The sequence below is a fragment of the Palaemon carinicauda genome, chromosome 36 (genome assembly GCF_036898095.1).
Source record: "Palaemon carinicauda isolate YSFRI2023 chromosome 36, ASM3689809v2, whole genome shotgun sequence".
NCBI lineage: Eukaryota > Metazoa > Arthropoda > Malacostraca > Decapoda > Palaemonidae > Palaemon > Palaemon carinicauda.
The window spans coordinates 44,752,186-44,774,685 of NC_090760.1; positions in this window are offsets into that span (position 1 = coordinate 44,752,186).

The window sequence follows — 22,500 nt, forward strand, 5'->3', positions numbered from 1 at the left end:
CAGACTCATACGACGACCTAAATATTATTATTTTTTTACACTCCAGGCATTTAGAGTATCTTGCCTGAACACAACTTGCCAGCTCTCTCTCTCTCTCTCTCTCTCTCTCTCTCTCTCTCTCTCTCTCTCTCTCTCTCTCTCTCTCTTTCACTCTCGCTCTCTCCGAGTTGTATTTGTGTGCCGGTTAGTGAATACACTTGTGCATCCCTAAAAATATCATGATTTAACGCTGATAGCAAAAGGCTATCGAGAGCAATATAGCTAAAGTTTTCGTGAATAGTCGGTGATTAGTTTGAGGGCAGAAAAGCGTGATAAAACGTCGGCATAGGATAGTTATCTTGTGAATTACTAAAAATCTGATCAAGATGGCGTATAATATAGGCAACTCTTGGAGAGACATCGCTGCAGTCAGCAAAAGTAATTTCTATGAGTTGGCGAAACAAGAGCTCGGCCATCTGATAACAGATGTCACTAGTAACTCCAACCAGTGTGACGGAAAAAATATTCGCAGATATATTGAAACAATATGATCCAATAAACTGGAGCAAATCTGCAGAAAACATCAGAAAAATAATAGAAGAAATTCCAAACAAGATCCAAGTGATACAGAGACTTATAAAGAAAGTTTGCATCAATCGACACATTCCATCAAAGAACAATAAGAAGTCCTATATGGTCAATATGCTGATTGATGCATGGGGAAAACGAATCCCAAAATGGTGTAATACATGTAAGATATGGTATTCCATTAATAATCCTCAACAGCTGATTAGAAAATGTGATACCAGCCATGTTACAACACACTCTATATATGCTGAAATATAGCAAAAAATACAAAATACAGACAGAAAGGAATTCTGCTCAACATGCACAGTCTGAATAGAAAATATAATTAAGTCGAGACTAAATCTGCAAATCATTGAAGAAGAAGAAGAAGAAGAAGAAGAAGAAGAAGAAGAAGAAGAAGAAGAAGAAGAAGAAGAAGAAAAAAATTAACAGGATATATGTAAGGATGCAGAGGAAATCATTGATTTAACTTATGATGCCATCCAACAACATACTTATGAAGAAATAAATTATCAGATGGAAACAAATAACAGACCCAAGACACTTTACCGGGACCTATATACTTTTAGGGAAGAGCGAAAACAAGAGAAAAAAGAAAAGAAAGATATAGTTTGCAATTTGCTGAAAAGAGGGAATTGCAGATTTGGCGAAAGATGCTACTGCAAGCATCCAAAGATATGCCATAATTATGAAATATATGGTAAATGTGAGTATTTAGACGGATATGGAGACGAATGTAGAGATCTCCATCCAAAAATATGCAAAAACCTGAAAGAAGGAAAAGGATGCAGTTTCAACAAAAAATGTCGATATATGCATCCAGCAACCATGAATGAGAGTAAGAAAACTCAGCAAACTGAAAAGAAAAATGAAAGCAAAAATTAAACAAAAAAAGAAACAAAAAACCAGGCCGCGTATATACAGCGCTATGCACCCAAAGCCCCAATATATTAGGCTTTTCAACCCAAATCTGCACATATAGAATCCAACTACAAAGATTGCATCTATAATGCCAGGGGTTGGTGAAGTTATGGGGATAATTGCAGGTATACACACAAAAATAAAAATGAAGGCGAAAGAGCAAATATAATAGAAAAGCTGGATTTTTTAATTGCAGAATTCCGGAAAATGAAGAAAAAAATATCATATCAGAACAGGAAGGAAGCATATGAGAATCCATATTATTATCAATATTAAATAATGGGGATGAAACACAAATCATAATGGTGATGAATGCAAAGGGTTTAGTCACGAGTAACTCTGAAAGGAAAATAGAGTTCTTAGAAGAACTAACCCAAATTGAAAAAAATAGATATATTAAATATAAGTGAAACAGAGTATTCCCAAGAGACTGGCAGTGATGACCAGATAAAGGGTTTCCAATCTTATAGATCTGACAGAACAAATAGGAATCAAGAGGGAACCGCAATATATGGAAGAGACATAATTCAAGGAAAAGTCTACGAAAAATACAGCAACGCAGAATGTGAATTGAATGCGGTAGAATTTAAATCTGAAAAACTAGTGAATATTGCAGTTTACAGACCCCCAAATACTAAGGAGTTTGACATAATAATAGAAAAAATATATGATATATGTAGAAACCATAAATCTGGAATATACTCCTATCCGGAGATTTTAACTTTCCTTTCATGGATTGGAAAGACCGGATAGAAGAAAGTGGTTGTATGTACACATATAAAAAAGAGACTAATAGTAGCGCAGAAGATAAGAAGCAATTTGAAAAGCTTCAAGATATGCTATTAAAACATAATATGCAACAAATAAACCACATTCCAACAAGAAAGGAAAATGTCCTAGATCTAGTATTTGTGAATGAGGTGAATTATGGTAAAGAAATGATAGTGTATAACAGGGGAATTTCAGACCATAATGTCATAGAATTAATAGTCCATTCCAAAGCAAGTGATCACAGAATTAATCAAAGAACAAAACGTTGGAAAGGATATGGAAAATATAACTTTGATAGTAAGAATATAAAATGGTCAGAAATAAATAAAGAACTGAATAAAGAATGGAAAAATGTGTTTGTAAGTGATAATATACAGGTAAATACGGACACGCTCTACAAAATATTGGAGAAAATTGTTTAAAAATATGTACCGAAGCAAAACAATAAACAAAAGACATGCATATCAAGAGAAAGAAGGATCTTATTTCAAAAATTAGAAAGTGGAAGAAAAATCTTGCAAAAGAAAAAAAATATGTGGAAAATGATGGATATAATATGTATGTAAGATAGAACATGCTGAACAAAAGATTATACAGTCAAAAGAAAAAAAAAGGGACTTAGAAGAAAGGACACTTCAAAATATATAAAAAAAAAACGAGAGTACTTTACTCCTCTGCAAAAAAAGATGAATAAAGGGAGGTTAGAAATAGGCCCTCTAAGAATTGAAGGATGGCTAACGAATAAAAAAAAAAAAAGAAATATGCAACATATTAGCAGAAAAATATAAGAGTGAGTTCACGCAAAGAATTGCGTATGAGAATAATGAAACAGAAATGAGAGAAGAAAATGTTGAATATCTAATGGATATAGATATTAATAAAGCTGATATTGTCAAGGCTATAAAAGAAAATAAAAATGAATCAGCAGCCGGACCAGATGGAGTTCCAGCGATTTTGTTAAAAAAAACTGCAAACACTATCGTGAAGCCCCTTGCAATACTGCTAAGACAAAGTGTAGATATGAGCGAGATATATGTTAAACATAAATTAGCTTATATAACCCCTATCATCAAAAGTGGATCAAGACTACAGGCAAGCAATTATAGACCTTTTAGTCTAACATCACATATTATGAAAGTGTTTGAGAAGGTAATAAAAAAGAAAATAATGGATTGTTTGGTTAAAAATAATTTGTTTAATATAGGTAAACACAGTTTTGTGCCCGGAAAAAGTACACAAACCCAACTGATAGCACACTATGAAAACATATACAAAAAAATGATAAAAGAAAAAGACCGATGTGATCTATCTAGATTTTGCAAAAGCCTTTGACAAGGTAGACCATAATATATTAGAAAAAAAAATAAGAAAGCATAATATTGTGGGAAAGATAGGAAAATGGGTAAAAGAATTCCTGCAAAACAGAAAACAGATAGTGGTTGCAAATGACCAGAAATCGGATGAAGCTCAGGTAATATCTGGTGTGCCACAAGGTACGGTATTAACTGCACTGCTGTTTGTTATTATGATCTCAGACATAGACTGTGATGTTGAAAACTCTGTAGTGAGAAGTTTCGCCGATGACACAAGAATAAGTAGAGAAATTACTTGTGATCAAGATAAGAACTCATTACAAAGAGATCTAAACAAAACATATGAATGGGCGGAGATAGATAGGATGGTGTTTAACTCCAATAAATTCGAATCAATAAATTATGGAAACAGAAGGAATGGTATATGCATACAAGGGACCTAATAATGAGACAATCATAAACAAGGAAGCAATTAAAGACCTTGGTGTAATGTTAAATAGGAATATGTTATGCAACGACCAAATAACAACACTGTTGGCTAAATGTAAAGCAAAAAAGGGAATGTTATTCAGACACTTTAAAACAAGAAAAGCTGAACACATGATTATGCTTTACAAAACTTATGTACGTAGTACACTCGAGTACTGCAATGTGATATGGTACCCACACTACCAAAAGGATATTGCACAAATAGAGAGTGTACAAAGGTCCTATATGGCTAGAATAGAAAAAGTTAGGGACCTTGACCACTAGGAAAGACTGCAAATTTTGAAACTATACAGTCTAGAAAGTAGAAGAGAACGCTACATGATAATAAAAGCATGGAAGCAAATAGAAGGAATTACTGAAAATATCATGGAGCTAAAAATATGAGAAAGAGCAAGCCCAGGTAGATTAATAGTTAAAAAAATATACCAGGAAAACTAAGGAAGGTGCACAGGACATTAATCCACTATGCACTAGCAACGATAATGCAGCGACTATTTAATGTGAGCCAGCTCATCTACGAAACATATCAGGAGTAAGTGTAGATGTGTTTAAGAATAAGCTCGACAAATACCTAAGATGCATCCTAGTCCATCCAAGACTGGAAGATGCAAAATACACCGGAAGATGCATTAGCAACTCTCTGGTGGATATACAAGGTGCCTCACACTGAGGGACCTGGGGAACCCAAACAAAAAATAAGGCAATAAGGTAAGGTAAAGCGCTCTCTCTCTCTCTCTCTCTCTCTCTCTCTCTCTCTCTCTCTCTCTCTCTCTCTCTCTCTTTATATATATATATATATATATATATATATATATATATATATATATATATATATATATATATATATATATATATATATATATATATATATATATATATATATATATATGAATTGTTATGCTGTACTATGCTTATCCAGGGATACATAGTTCACTTGATACTCATGGAAATTTCTTTTCTTTACAGGAGGACCCTCCGAAGTGCAGAAATGTTTTCTGCAACGTCCGCAGCAAGAACCTCTGCGGACATGAGTGTTGTAGGAGACACGCAGCATGCGCTGTCTCCAAGGATGATCTCCAGTATTGGGACCCTCAGGTATGTACTGTATGCACTAACCTGATTACTGAGGCCTTTGATTTCCCAAGGACGGCGGAATCAAGGGATATAGCAAGGGAGAAGCTTCGTACCTGGGTAAGGGGCTTCCAAAAGAACACCCCTGGCCCTTATCTTCCAAGTGAGAAGATGAGGGCTTATCTTTTCCCTAAGGCATCAGCTGATGCAGTGATTCCCAGCCTCAAGAGGAGATCCCCCAAAGTCAGATCCAGGTGGATGCTGAAGTCGCAGTCGCGATGCAAGACATCCAGTTAGATGACAGGATGTCTGACGTGGACGAGCGTTTGGAAGAAGACCTCCTGGCAGAAGGCCAGGATGAAGTTCAAGCCCCGGATGTCGTAGAGGAAGAGGTCGACGAGGTGTCGGCTACTCCGGTTCAGATTCCGGAGCCTATTCCCTCAACATCGGCCGGTCTCCCATTAGAGCTGGGACAGGCCCTCTCTTTGATTGTTGTAATGATCCAACAAATGCAGAAGGAGAATCAGGAGAAGGCGGCTGCTATGGAACTGCGGATGCAGTGCCTTGCAGAATCCCAAGGGCCCCAGAAAAGGCTCAATGTGAAAGTCCTTCCCTTGTGCTCAGATGCTAACCCATGGAGGCATGCTGAGCACATGCCGATGACGACTGGAAAGATCGTCATCTCGGATAATCTGGGCTCAGTTCCCTTAGAGGAGGTGGAATTCTGGCCCAGCAAGGCATCATATCTGGACTGTTATGTCCGGCTGAGAAAGGAACCAGCTTCAAAGGAGGAGACAGAGCCGAAGGAGGTCATAGTGATGGACCATGCTAAGGCTCAAGCTTTACTTTCATCCTCGATGAAGGAGAGGGGCTTCTCTAACTTGAAGGTAGCTGCATTGAGCAAGAAGCTCCCTTCCTTTGTGTCCTCTCCTGCTAGAGCCTTCCCCTTTTTACAGAAAGAGTTTGCGGCTGTCCTAAAAGCATTCGAGGCCGGCAAGCCTTGCCCCTCCCTGGAGGAGTATAAACCTTTGTCGCTGGCCCTGCCTATGGACCACAAAGACTGGAAGGACGTCCATCTGACGTTCTCAGTGGTAAAGTTGGAGGCTGATATTGCCGGACGGCAATTCGGCGAGGACCTCCCCAAGCTGTCTGACTTTCTTTTGCGAAGAGAGTTCGAGACAAAAGAAAGACTGGCTGCATCAATGTCTCTTCAGACTACTCTTGAGACGATGGCAAGTGACCCCAAGGTCCATGAAATGTTCATGGTGGTGGCTAAGACTCACCTGGCCACGGTGACGAAGGACCTTTATGGCTTCGTCAAGGCGAGGAGAGCTTGTAGGGAGTTCGTGTTCACCGGGGCTACGGTGAGGCACGAGCCAAGGAAATTAATTTCCTCCAACATTTGGGGAAAAGACCTTTTCCCTACCGATGTGGTCAAAGAAGTTGTTGATAAGGCCGCCGTGGAGAATAGAAACTTTCCCCAGAAGTGGGGCCTGTCTATCAAAAGAAAGTCTTCCCCGAATGAGGGTCCTTAACCAAAGAGGAAGACTATGAGGACTAGGCTACCGTCTCGGCCAGCCAAGCCCTCTGGACAGCAACAGCAACTGCAATTGCCATTGCCTCAAGTGCCCCAGATGGTGGCACAAACCCCGACCACTTTTCAGTGGGTACCCCAGGCTGTGTCGACTCAGTCCACGGCATTCACCCCTACGTTCGAAGGACAGTTTTCTTCCTTTCGAGCAAAGCCTAGAGGAGCAGCCAGAGGCTCGTCTAGGCGCCCCTCAAGGGAAGGGGATTCAGGGGTGGTCGTGGTCAGGGAGGCAAGACCTCAGGACGGCAGTCCAAGTGAAATGATACCGGTAGGAGGGAGACTGCTGAAATTTTGGGATCGATGGACCTTCGATCCCTGGGCCCACAGCCTACTCAAGAATGGACTGGGCTGGAGCTGGTGCAGCACTCCACCCCCGTGCCTTCAGTTTTTCCAACACTCCACCCCCGTTCTGGAGGAGTACGTTCAAGAACTGTTGGAGAAAAATGTGATCCAAAAGGTGAAGTCCATCAAATTCCAAGGGAGGCTGTTTTGTGTTCCCAAGAAAGATTCGGAAAAGCTCAGAGTCATTCTGGACTTGTCGCCACTCAACAAGTTCATAGTGAATTGCAAATTCAAAATGCTAACATTGCAACACATAAGGACCTTACTGCCCAAGAGGGCATACTCAGTCTCTATAGACTTGTCAGACGCCTATTGGCACATTCCAATCAGCCGTCGACTCTCCCCCTACCTAGGGTTCAGACTACAACGGAGACTATACTCCTTCAGAGCCATGCCATTCGGGCTAAACATAGCCCCAAGGATTTTCACGAAGCTTGCGAGCGCAGCTCTCAAACAATTACACCTAAAGGGAATTCAGGTAGTAGCCTACCTGGACAACTGGCTGGTGTGGGCAGCATCCGAGACAGAATGCTTGCAAGCTTCCAGTCAAGTGATCCAGTTCCTAGAGTACCTACGCTTCCAGATCAACAGAAAAAAGTCTCGACTTTCTCCATGTCAAAAGTTCCAGCGGCTGGGAATCCACTGGGACCTTTTGTCACACCGTTTCTCCATCCCGGCGAAGAAAAGGAAGGAGATAGCGGTTTCTGTCAAGAGACTTCTAGATTCCGAAAGGATATCAAGATGCGAACAGGGGAGAGTACTAGGCTCTCTCCAGTTTGCTTCGGTGACAGACCCAGTGCTAAGAGCACAGCTAAAGGATACAACCCGAGTTTGGAGAAGGTATGCATCAAACGCGCGAAGAGATCTGAGAAGACCAGTATATTTTATATCTTTAAATTTTAAAGTATTCTTTGTGTTTTCTTAAATAATATCTTTGAGGAGAATGCTAATAGGTAGATGATTTTTTTTTTCAAATTACGAGATATATCGATTTTTATTGGATGTGAAATTATTTTTAAAGCAACAATATGAGATATGATACTTGGTATAACAATAGATGTGGTTCTCGTAAATTACTGGAAAATAGTTCAAAAATTTCTAGGAGAGAGAGAGAGAGAGAGAGAGAGAGAGAGAGAGAGAGAGAGAGAGAGAGAGAGAGAGAGAGAGAGAGAGAGAGAGAGAGAGAGAGAACTTGGAAGAATGGTTACATCATATTTTGATAAATAGTCTAAAACGTTACCTATTCAATTGAGATCGTTTCACAAGAAAGGACTAGAATAACACTCTCTCTCTCTCTCTCTCTCTCTCTCTCTCTCTCTCTCTCTCTCTCTCTCTCTCTCTCTCTCTCTCTCTCTCTCTCTCTGAATTAGTAACTCTGGTAATGGTAAGAATTTTTATTAGTCACAAGAGTAAAGTACTCTTAACCTCTTCTTTGCTGTTTATTGGGCAGGATAGGTTTTCTTACAGGATATTACTTTTACATTTACACACACCCACACACACACACACACACACACATATATATATATATATATATATATATATATATATATATATATATATATATATATATATATATATATATATATATATATATATATATATATATAAAAAAAATTTTGAGCGAACCGAAAAATCTATTTTTGGATGAGATGGCCATGTCGTCATGATGGAAGTTCCTATAGGGTAGCTTCCTAGGGTATATTACAACTACGGCGATATTCCCAGAGAATTTACCTTAAGGTACCAGAATTCTAACTCCTGGAGCGAATATCCCTCCTGAAAGGGATATCGCGACATATCAGAGGACGTATTCTTGACACGCCACATGGCAATCTGCATCCCGAACAGAGATTTCGTCTCGTAGGGGGCAATTGGCAAGAACGAATTCGGGAAAGAAAAAGGGGGAGCCGCTCCCAAGGCTCCCTATCTCCCGTTTCGTAAGCGTGCCTGGCGCCAATCCTGGCGCCATCTGTATTCCTTGTAGCGTACACGAGGTGCTACAGATACTGTATGTAGGGAGGGGTCCTGAAGCCCTTTCTTAGAAAGGTAAGGGCGGGTCCATCAGGACGACATGGCCATCTCACCCAAAAATAGATTTTTCGCTTCGCTCAAAATCCGGTTTTTTGGGCTCAAGCCATGTCGTCCTGATGGAAGTATACCAGAGCATTACTGTATCTGTGGATTCTCAGAACGTGCCGTACTCCCCGGAAGTAATTTTTTCCCGGTCGACTAGACCTAGAGACCTAAGATGTTACCGTTATACATCTTTTCAACTAACTAAAAACCATGTTAGAGCTTCCTGCCCCCTACAGGTAAGAGTCCTACTAGACTCTGGGAAGGTCTCGAAGAGTATATTTACCTATGTATGACTACCAAGCAAGCTAATATAGTGGTCTCACCCTATATTAAGTAAAGCATAGTTTGTAAAGAACCACAGCGTCAATATGAAATATTGACCAGTTATCCGCACAATACTTGTATTGGACAAAGGTTTATATCCGCATAGGAAGAAACTAGTAAAACCGCCCTCGTCCCTTTATGGGACAGAGTCCTCCCGTTAAGGGAATCATAAACCAATGCAACATAGCTTGCATAAAGGAACCATTCTATTAGAATTATCCCAGATAAGGTACATAGAATAAATGCTCAATTATCCCAATAAATTGACACAGGTGAAAGAGACGCAAGGTTCTCAAGAACAAGTTTATTGATAGACAATAAATAGACAGGTTAACAACAATATATATATATATATATATATATATATATATATATATATATATATATATATATATATATATATATATATATATATATATATATATATATATATATATATATATATATATATATATATATATATATATATATATATATATATATATATATATATATATATATATATAAAGAGAATAACCCAAAACTTTAAGCATAAGTATGATAGTAAACAGAACTTGTTTGTCTGAAAGAAAAAACATCAAATGCCACTTTTTTAAGATACCGAGGTATCAAGTCATAAAAGTCTGTATTACAAATCAGTCACATTAGCGTTAGAAACGCTCGGCACACATGTCTGCACTTATGCTAGGTTCACCTTTGGAAATGGAACAGTCTATGTCGGCACTCGGTGCCCTCATTTAGTTTGTAGTACAGTATGTACCTACGCACTCACCCTGGACTTAATCGTCCCAATTAAGACCACTGTTCCTCGCAGAGTTAAACAGCAGGGTTAACAACACGACCCACTGCTACCACAAACCTCTTTAGTTCCTCTACTTGCTTCGCATAGTGGCGAAAGAACACTCTGGAAGACTTCCAGCCAGTGTATGAACGGAGATGTTCTAAGTCCATACAATTAAAGAAATTTAAGGATGAGGCAACTTTCCTCAGATCGTGACCTGCGGGTGTACTGTCAGGATCCGCTCTGCGAATAAAATATGTGATTTTCGCTCTGAGTTGATTCAGAGATAAATTTGAGCCTGATGTTTCTCCCCTGAATAGTTGACCACCCTTGAAGTCTGAAGTTCTACGAAGATAGACCTTTAGGCATTCTACTGGACATAGAGATGCATCTTCTTTCAGAGGGCAGATTCTCCAGGGACCCCACCTGTTGGTGGGTAACTCATTCTTGGTGAGAAACGTAGGATCCAGAAACAGGTTCAGTTCCCCCCCCATCCAGGAACTGAACACGACCTGCCTCTCTCGAGAGGGCTACGATCTCACTAACCCTGGCCCCGGACGCGAGTGCAAATAGGAAAATAACTTTTTGTGTCAAATCCTTTAACGCACATTCTTCATTGCTCAACAGAGAAGCGAAATGAAGAACTTTGTCTAAAGACCATGAAATGGGCTTTGGAGGTGCTGAAGGTCTGAGCCTAGCACAGGCTTTCATAACTTTATTAAAGATCTCGTTACATAGGTCGACCTGGAAGGCATATAGAATAGGTCTCGTCAAAGCAGAATTACACACTGAAATCATGTTAGCTGCCAGCCCTTGACCATGGAGGTGGATGAAGAAAGATAAGCAGAAGTCTGTCGAGATCTCCTGCGGACTCTTCGCCTTGACAAAGGCCACCCATTTTCTCCAAGATGACTCATATTGCCTTCTAGTAGATTTGCACATATATTCCTTTAGGAAGTCTATGCAGGCTTTCGAAATCCCGAAACGCTTTCTCACCGCAAGGGAGAGAAAATCATGAGCTGCAGGGTCCGGGTTTTCTGTTATGAAGCGCAGACAGTCGACTTCTGGACTCGCTGGGTCAGAACTGGATGTGGTAGCGGTACAAACTTCAGCTGTAGTTCCAACACCAAGGGGAACCACACGCTGTTCGGACACTTATGGGCCACTATTGCCGCTACCCCCTTGAAGGATCTTAGTTTGTTGAGGACCCTCAACAGAAGGTTGTGAGGGGGGAACAGATAAATCCTGGACCATCTGTTCCAGTCGAGGGACATCGCGTCCACTGCTTTCGCTAAGGGGTCCTCGTACGGGGACACGTACAGGGGCAACTTCTTGTTGTCTTCCGTCGCAAAGAGGTCTATCTGCAGTTCTGGGACTTGATTCAGAATGAAGGAAAATGATCCTGCGTCTAAGGACCATTCCGACTCTATCGGTGTGAACCTAGATAGAGCGTCCGCTGTCACGTTGCAGACTCCTTGAAGGTGAACTACCGACAGGTACCACTTCTTCTTTTCCGCCAATCGGAAAATGGCCAACATCACCTGGTTGAGAGGTGGTGACCTCGACCCTTGTCGATTCAGGCATCTCACAACTACCTCGCTGTCCATCACCAATCTTATGTGGATCGAGTGACGCGTTCAGACTTTCTTTAAGGTAAGGAGCACTGCCATAGCTTCTAGAAAGTTTATGTGAAAGGTCCTGAATAGCTTGGACCAAGTCCCCTGGACTTTTTTCCGATGAGAGTGACCTCCCCATCCCTCCTTTGAGGCGTCTGAGTGAATCGTCATCGACGGGGGAGGTGGCTGAAGAAGAACCGACTTCTTTAGATGTCTGGCTTGGGACCAAGGCCTGAGAAGAGTACGTAGCCGAGGCGGCACTGGTCTTCTCAGATCTCTTCGCGCGTTTGATGCATACCTTCTCCAAACTCGGGTTGCATCCTTTAGCTGTGCTCTTAGCACTGGGTCTGTCACTAAAGCAAACTGGAGAGAGCCTAGTACTCTCTCCTGTTCGCATGTTGATATCCTTTCAGAATCTAGAAGTCTCCTGACAGAAACCGCTATCTCCTTCCTTTTCTTCGCCGGGATGGAGAAACGGTGTGACAAAAGGTCCCAGTGGATTCCCAGCCACTGGAACTTTTGACATGGAGAAAGTCGAGACTTTTTTCTGTTGATCTGGAAGCGTAGGTACTCTAGGAACTGGATCACTTGACTGGAAGCTTGCAAGCATTCTGTCTCGGATGCTGCCCACACCAGCCAGTTGTCCAGGTAGGCTACTACCTGAATTCCCTTTAGGTGTAATTGTTTGAGAACTGCGCTCGCAAGCTTCGTGAAAATCCTTGGGGCTATGTTTAGCCCGAATGGCATGGCTCTGAAGGCGTATAGTCTCCGTTGTAGTCTGAACCCTAGGTAGGGGGAGAGTCGACGGCTGATTGGAATGTGCCAATAGGCGGTTGACAAGTCTATAGAGACTGAGTATGCCCTCTTGGGCAGTAAGGTCCTTATGTGTTGCAATGTTAGCATTTTGAATTTGCAATTCACTATGAACTTGTTGAGTGGCGACAAGTCCAGAATGAGTCTGAGCTTTTCCGAGTCTTTCTTGGGAACACAAAACAGCCTCCCTTGGAATTTGATGGACTTCACCTTTTGGATCACATTTTTCTCCAACAGTTCTTGAACGTACTCCTCCAGAACGGGGGTGGAGTGTTGGAAAAACCGAAGGCACGGGGGTGGAGTGCTGCACCAGCTCCAGCCCAGTCCATTCTTGAGTAGGCTGTGGGCCCAGGGATCGAAGGTCAATCGATCCCAAAATTTCAGCAGTCTCCCTCCTATCGGTATCATTTCACTTGGACTGCCGTCCTGAGGTCTTGCCTCCCTGACCACGACCACCCCTGAATCCCCTTCCCTTGAGGGGCGCCTAGACGAGCCTCTGGCTGCTCCTCTAGGCTTTGCTCGAAATGAAGAAAACTGTCCTTCGAAAGTTGGGGTGAATGCCGTGGACTGAGTCGACACAGCCTGGGGTACCCACTGAAAAGTGGTCGGGGTTTGTGCCACCATCTGGGGCACTTGAGGCAATGGCAATTGCAGTTGCTGTTGCTGTCCAGAGGGCTTGGCTGGCCGAGACGGTAGCCTAGTCCTCATAGTCTTCCTCTTTGGTTAAGGACCCTCATTCGGGGAAGACTTTCTTTTGATAACCAGGCCCTCCTTCTGGAGAAGGTTTCTCCACGGCGGCCTTATCAACAACTTCTTTGACCACATCGGTAGGGAAAAGGTCTTTTCCCCAAATGTTGGAGGAAATTAATTTCCTTGGCTCGTGCCTCACCGTAGCCCCGGTGAACACGAACTCCCTACAAGCTCTCCTCGCCTTGACGAAGCCATAAAGGTCCTTCGTCACCGTGGCCAGGTGAGTCTTAGCCACCACCATGAACATTTCATGGACCTTGGGGTCACTTGCCATCGTCTCAAGAGTAGTCTGAAGAGACATTGATGCAGCCAGTCTTTCTTTTGTCTCGAACTCTCTTCGCAAAAGAAAGTCAGACAGCTTGGGGAGGTCCTCGCCGAATTGCCGTCCGGCAATATCAGCCTCCAACTTTACCACTGAGAACGTCAGATGGACGTCCTTCCAGTCTTTGTGGTCCATAGGCAGGGCCAGCGACAAAGGCTTACACTCCTCCAGGGAGGGGCAAGGCTTGCCGGCCTCGACTGCTTTTAGGACAGCCGCAAACCCTTTCTGTAAAAAGGGGAAGGCTCTAGCAGGAGAGGACACAAAGGAAGGGAGCTTCTTGCTCAATGCAGCTACCTTCGAGTTAGAGAAGCCCCTCTCCTTCATCGAGGATGAAAGTAAAGCTTGAGCCTTAGCATGGTCCATCACTATGACCTCCTTCGGCTCTGTCTCCTCCTTTGAAGCTGGTTCCTTTCTCAGCCGGACATAACAGTCCGGATATGATGCCTTACTGGGCCAGAATTCCACCTCCTCTAAGGGAACTGAGCCCAGCTTATCCGAGATGACGATCTTTCCAGTCGTCATCGGCATGTGCTCAGCATGCCTCCATGGGTTAGCATCTGAGCACAAGGGAAGGACTTTCACATTGAGCCTTTTCTGGGGCCCTTGCGATTCTGCAAGGCACTGCATCCGCAGTTCCATAGCAGCCGCCTTCTCCTGATTCTCCTTCTGCATTTGTTGGATCATTACAACAATCAAAGAGAGGGCCTGTCCCAGCTCTACTGGGAGACCGGCCGATGTTGAGGGAATAGGCTCTGGAATCTGAACCGGAGTAGCCGACACCTCGTCGACCTCTTCCTATACGACATCCGGGGCTTGAACTTCATCCTGGCCTTCTGCCAGGAGGTCTTCTTCCAAACGCTCGTCCACGTCAGACATCCTGTCATCTAACTGGATGTCTTGCATCGCGACCGCGACTTCAGCATCCACCTGGATCTGACTTTGGGGGATCTCCTCTTGAGGCTGGGAATCACTGCATCAGCTGATGCCTTAGGGAAAAGATACGCCCTCATCTTCTCACTTGGAAGATAAGGGCCAGAGGTGTTCTTTTGGAAGCCCCTTACCCAGGTACGAAGCTTCTCCCTTGCTATATCCCTTGATTCCGCCGTCCTTGAGAAATCAAAGGCCTCAGTAATCAGGTTAGTGCATACAGTACATACCTGAGGGTCCCAATACTGGAGATCATCCTTGGAGACAGCGCATGCTGCCTGTCTCCTACAACACTCATGTCCGCAGAGGTTCTTGCTGCGGACGTTGCAGAAAACATTTCCGCACTTCGGAGGGTCCTCCTGTAAAGAGAAGAAATTTCCATGAGTATCAAGTGAACTATGTATCCCTGGATAAGCATAGTACAGCATAACAATTCAGAAAGGAAAGACACACACTTGTGTTTCCCTCACAACCCATTGTTGCAGCCTTCCAGATAATAAAATCAAATGGTTAATCTCTTCTAGAGTAACCAATGCAAAGTTTCCAGAGGAAACAGGTGAAGCTCACACCTAAGCAATGATTTTAAAATCCTGGATAGTAGACAGGAAAGAACTAACTTTCCTATCTGTAGGGCAACAGCAAAGGACTGCGCAAGAAAACACAAAAGTGTTAGAACACACAGTGCTGTACCAAAACCCATACTATAGTTTTCAAGTGCCGGCCGGCACACACCATAACTAGCTTTAAAGTATACTACTTAACAGCTATAAGGCGGCAGAACTCTGGTTCAAATGCATGTGCCGGCCGGCAACTACACAAGGTAGTACCCAGCTGCCGGCCACACTCTTGGTGACTGGCAGACAAGGGCTGACATTAGCCGGCCGGCAAAGGTACAGGACCGATGCCAGCGGTAGCAAAAGAATCAGAGGACTACATCCGCCCGGCTGCCGGCCTATGAGGCCGGCAGCCGGGTCGGGTACAGCACTAGAAGAAAAACAGGATGGATACCGGGATAAGAGTGTACACTACCTCCAAGCCCGGCAATCCGAAAGAGTGCATATAAGGAAGGGGAGAATCTAATTCAGGCTTCCTGACCAATGCCGTCTGGCTCTACAGGCAGGCATGGATGAGGGACCAAGTGAGGTCCGGGCAGCACTCAAAATATAAGACCCTTGCCGGCCGGCAGCTCTGCCGGCCAGCAAGGGGCTGAGTCAATTCCACATCCTAACCTATTCTAGGTCCAGATGTAGAACGACGTACAGTACTGTAATGGCTAGGCCATTACGGAGATAGAGGGGGAAGGGACAAAAGAAGGTCCTACCAACCTTGCTTTAGTGATGGATCACCCGCAGCCAAGAAACGTATCTTAGCCTAAGGGAGATCCAAGGGGGGAGGCCAGCAATACTTGCCAGCTCCCAGAGCACCAAAGCAAGGAAGGTGTTGCTACTCCCAGAGAAAGAAACTTATCCTCCCCCGAGAACAGCAACAAGGACTAGTCTGGTAGATCACAAAAGAAGGAATCATATCCACAGAAACCTTCGGTAGTGACCTAAGGAGGCTAAGCCACCTTTGTCTGTGTCAGGCCAGCAAGGGAGACTCTACCCCAAGCCAGACAAACACAGACTCAGACTAAAAAACTCTGTTGTTCTGTCCCTCTTTGAACCAGACTTACTAGAACAGGAAGGTACAGTAACACCCCAGTATAGTTTTATCGAAAATTAATTCAGATAAACCACTTAGGGATAAGCCCAAGGCTTAAACAGAGGGAAAGGGATTGCATACCTTCTCCGAAGAAAAGAAAGCAACCGGTGAGTATGAGAAAGTATTCTAAGTCTCCATGAGCAACTTAGCCTAGGCACCAAGAGAATCGATTACCTAAATCACCGAAACTCACTCGTATACTATCTTGGAAATATTCCACACAATCTTAAATGTATAAAACATAGCCTAAAGCTTCAATAAAATTTTAATACACTCGGAAAAACCAAAATCATGCATGAAGTACTAGGACCAAACGACTAGGCTACATGGCCTAGCGTAGGCCAGAATGGCGAATACTTCGCCAAAATAATACTAAGCACGAAAGGAAATCCTATGTAATGCTGAATAGCTAAAATTTATTAATGAAAATGATATACGCACTAAGAAGTGGACGAATTCTCAAAAATGATAAAATCTGTATAGTAAAAACACTAAATTTCGAAGTATTTTTCAACCCTATTTGACTGACACTTAATAATGTATCTACACTTAAATGTAAATAATACTTTGACCCTCTTAAATAGTCAGGATTAAAAAAAAAAATGTATAGAGGTGACCGGAGATGGATAGGATACTGAAAACGAGTTTTAGCAAAAAGATGACTTTACTATGAAAAGGTAAGAATTTAGCCTTTTGATCAAAAAATTACCTTAGTAAAACGCCAGAATAAAACATATATGTGAACAAATCATCAACTATATGAAGTTATTCTATGAAATAACAAATGACGCTTTGCTTTGTAAACTAGAATGTAATTTAGAAAATACTTTGTTTAGATTATCAAAGAACCAACTAATACTCTTGCATTCCTCAAATATTCTAGATATCAGAAGAAAATAATATGCTATTTTAAGATAAAGTTGACCTTAGAAGGACGGTAAAGCTAAAATTATGCAGCTGAATTTATATATATATATATATATATATATATATATATATATATATATATATATATATATATATATATATATATATATATATATATATATATATATATATATATATATATATATATATATTTAGAGAGAGAGAGAGAGAGAGAGAGAGAGAGAGAGAGAGAGAGAGAGAGGAGAGAGAGAGAGAGAGAGAGAGAGAGAGAGAGAGAGATTTACTTTACCTTATTGCCTTATTTTATGTTTGGGTTCCCCAGGTCCCTCATATGTATATGTATGTATACTTATATATATATATATATATATATATATATATATATATATATATATATATATATATATATATATATATATATATATATATATATATATATATATACATATATATAGATTTATATATATATATATATATATATATATATATATATATATATATATATATATATATATATATATATATATATATATATATATATATATATATATATATATATACATAGAAAGAGAGAGAGAGAGAGAGAGAGAGAGAGAGAGAGAGAGAGAGAGAGAGAGAGAGAGAGAGAGAGAGAGAGAGAGAGCTTTACCTTACCTTATTGCCTTATTTTTTGTTTGGGTTCCCCAGGTCCCTCAGTGTGAGGCACCTTGTATATCCACCAGAGAGTTGCTAATGCATCTTCCGGTGTATTTTGCATCTTCCAGTCTTGGATGGACTAGGATGCATCTTAGGTATTTGTCGAGCTTATTCTTAAACACATCTACACTTACTCCTGATATGTTTCGTAGATGAGCTAGCAGCACATTAAATAGTCGCTGCATTATCGTTGCTAGTGCGTATTGGATTAATGTCCTGTGCACCTTCCTTAGTTTTCCTGGTATATTTTTTTAACTATTAATCTACCTGGGCTTGCTCTTTCTCATATTTTTAGCTCCATGATATTTTCAGTAATTCTTTCTATTTGCTTCCATTCTTGTATTATCATGTAGCGTTCTCTTCTACTTTCTAGACTGTATAGTTTCAAAATTTGCAGTCTTTCCTAGTGGTCAAGGTCCCTAACTTTTTCTATTCTAGCCATATAGGACCTTTGTACACTCTCTATTTGTGCAATATCCTTTTGGTAGTGTGGGTACCATATCACATTGCAGTACTCGAGTGTACTATGTACATAAGTTTTGTAAAGCATAATCATGTGTTCAGTTTTTCTTGTTTTGAAGTGTCTGAATAACATTCCCTTCTGTTGCTTTACATTTAGCCAACAGTGTTGTTATTTGGTCGCTGCATAATATATTCCTATTTAACATTACACCAAGGTCTTTAATTGCTTCCTTGTTTATGATTGTCTCATTATTAGGTCCCTTGTATGCATATACCATTCCTTCTGTTTCCATAATTTATTGATTCGAATTTATTGGAGTTAAATACCATCCTATCTATCTCCGCCCATTCATATGTTTTGTTTAGATCTCTTTGTAATGAGTTCTTATCTTGATCACAAGTAATTTCTCTACTTATTCTTGTGTCATCGGCGAAACTTCTCACTACAGAGTTTTCAACATCACAGTCTATGTCTGAGATCATAATAACAAACAGCAGTGCAGTTAATACCGTACCTTGTGGCACACCAGATATTACCTGAGCTTCATCCGATTTCTGGTCATTTGCAACCACTATCTGTTTTCTGTTTTGCAGGAATTCTTTTACCCATTTTCCTATCTTTCCCACAATATTATGCTTTCTTATTTTTTTTTCTAATATATTATGGTCTACCTTGTCAAAGGCTTTTGCAAAATCTAGATAGATCACATCGGTCTTTTTCTTTTATCATTTTTTTGTATATGTTTTCATAGTGTGCTATCAGTTGGGTTTGTGTACTTTTTCCGGGCACAAAACTGTGTTTACCTATATTAAACAAATTATTTTTAACCAAACAATCCATTATTTTCTTTTTTATTACCTTCTCAAACACTTTCATAATATGTGATGTTAGACTAACAGGTCTTTAATTGCTTGCCTGTAGTCTTGATCCACTTTTGATGATAGGGGTTATATAAGCTAATTTATGTTTAACATATATCTCGCTCATATCTACACTTTGTCTTAGCAGTATTGCAAGGGGCTTCACGATAGTGTTTGCAGTTTTTTTTTAACAAAATCGCTGGAACTCCATCTGGTCCGGCTGCTGATTTATTTTTATTTTCTTTTATAGTCTTGACAATATCAGCTTTATTAATATCTATATCCGTTAGATATTCAACATTTTCTTCTCTCATTTCTGTTTCATTATTCTCATACGCAATTCTTTGCTTGAACTCACTCTTATATTTTTCTGCTAATATGTTGCATATTTGTTTTTTTTTTCATTCGTTAGCCATCCTTCAATTCTTAGAGGGCCTATTTCTAACCTCCCTTTATTCATCTTTTTTTGCAGAGGAGTAAAGTACTCTCGTTTTTTTTTATATATATTTTGAAGTGTCCTTTCTTCTAAGTCCCTTTTTTTTTTCTTTTGACTGTATAATCTTTTGTTCAGCATGTTCTATCTTACATATTATATCCATCATTTTCCACATATTTTTTTTCTTTTGCAAGATTTTTCTTCCACTTTCTAATTTTTGAAATAAGATCCTTCTTTCTCTTGGTATGCATGTCTTTTGTTTATTGTTTTGCTTCGGTACATATTTTTAAACAATTTTCTCCAATATTTTGTAGAGCGTGTCCGTATTTACCTGTATATTATCACTTACAAACACATTTTTCCATTCTTTATTCAGTTCTTTATTTATTTCTGACCATTTTATATTCTTACTATCAAAGTTATATTTTCCATATCCTTCCCAACGTTTTGTTCTTTGATTAATTCTGTGATCACTTGCTTTGGAATGGACTATTAATTCTTTGACATTATGGTCTGAAATTCCCCTGTTATACACTATCATTTCTTTACCATAATTCACCTCATTCACAAATACTAGATCTAGGACATTTTCCTTTCTTGTTGGAATGTGGTTTATTTGTTGCATATTATGTTTTAATAGCATATCTTGAAGCTTTTCAAATTGCTTCTTATCTTCTGCGCTGCTATTAGTCTCTTTTTTATATGTGTACATACAACCACTTTCTTCTATCCGTTCTTTCCAATCCATGAAAGGAAAGTTAAAATCTCCGGATAGGAGTATATTCCAGATTTATGGTTTCTACATATATCATATATTTTTTCTATTATTATGTCAAACTCCTTAGTATTTGGGGGTCTGTAAACTACAATATTCACTAGTTTTTCAGATTTAAATTCTACCGCATTCAATTCACATTCTGCGTTGCTGTATTTTTCGTAGACTTTTCCTTGAATTATGTCTCTTCCATATATTGCGGTTCCCCCTTGAATCCTATTTGTTCTGTCAGATCTATAAGATTGGAAACCCTTTATCTGGTCATCACTGCCAGTCTCTTGGGAATACTCTGTTTCACTTATATTTAATATATCTATTTTTTTCAATTTGGGTTAGTTCTTCTAAGAACTCTATTTTCCTTTCAGAGTTACTCGTGACTAAACCCTTTGCATTCATCACCATTATGATTTGTGTTTCATCCCCATTATTTAATATTGATAATAATATGGATTTTCATATGCTTCCTTCCTGTTTTGATATGATATTTTTTTCTTCATTTCCCGGAATTCTGCCATTAAAAAATCCAGCTTTTCTATTATATTTGCTCTTTCGCCTTCATTTTTATTTTTGTGTGTATACCTGTAATTATCCCCATAACTTCACCAACCCCTGGCATTATAGATGCATTCTTTGTAGTTGGATTCTATCAGTGCAGATTTGGGTTGAAAAGCCTAATATATTGGGGCTTTGGGTGCATAGCTCTGTATATACGCGGCCTGGTTTTTTGTTTCTTTTTTTGTTTAATTTTTGCTTTCATTTTTCTTTTCAGTTTGCTGAGTTTTCTTACTCTCATTCATGGTTGCTGGATGCATATATCGACATTTTTTGTTGAAACTGCATCCTTTTCCTTCTTTCAGGTTTTTGCATATTTTTGGATGGAGATCTCTGCATTCGTCTCCATATCCGTCTAAATACTCACATTTACCATATATTTCATAATTATGGCATATCTTTGGATGCTTGCAGTAGCATCTTTCGCCAAATCTGCAATTCCCTCTTTTCAGCAAATTACAAACTATATTTTTCTTTTCTTTTTTCTCTTGTTTTCGCTCTTCCCTAAAAGTATATAGGTCCCGGTAAAGTGTCTTGGGTCTGTTATTTGTTTCCATCTGATAATTTATTTCTTCATAAGTGTGTTGTTGGATGGCATCATAAGTTAAATCAATGATTTCCTCTGCATCCTTACATATATCCCGTTAATTTTTCTCTTCTTCTTCTTCTTCTTCTTCTTCTTCTTCTTCTTCTTCTTCTTCTTCTTCTTCTTCTTCTTCTTCTTCTTCTTCTTTATCTTCAATGATTTGCAGATTTAGTCTCGACTTAATTATATTTTCTATTCAGACTATGCATGTTGAGCAGAATACCTTTCTGTCTCTATTTTGTATTTTTTGCTATATTTCAGCATATATAGAGTGTATTGTAACATGGCTGGTATCACATTTTCTAATCAGTTGTTGAGGATTATTAATGGAATACCATATCTTACATGTATTACACCATTTTGGGATTCGTTTTCCCCATGCATCAATCAGCATATTGACCATATAGGACTTCTTATTGTTCTTTGATGGAATGTGTCGATTGATGCAAACTTTCTTTATAAGTCTCTGTATCACTTGGATCTTGTTTGGAATTTCTTCTATTATTTTGCTGATGTTTTCTGCAGATTTGCTCCAGTTTATTGGATCATATTGTTTCAATATATCTGCGAATATTTTTTCCGTCACACTGATTGGAGTTACTAGTGACATCTGTTATCATATGGCCGAGCTCTTGTTTCGCCAACTCATAGAATTTACTTTTGCTGACTGCAGCGATGTCTCTCCAAGAGTTGCCTGTATTATACGCCATCTTGATCAGATTTTTAGTAAATCACAAGATAACTATCCTATGCCGACGTTTTATCACACTTTTCTGCCCTCAAACTAATCACCGACTATTCACGAAAACTTGTAGTTATTTTGCTCTCGATAGCCTTTTGCTATCCGCGTTAAATCATGATATTTT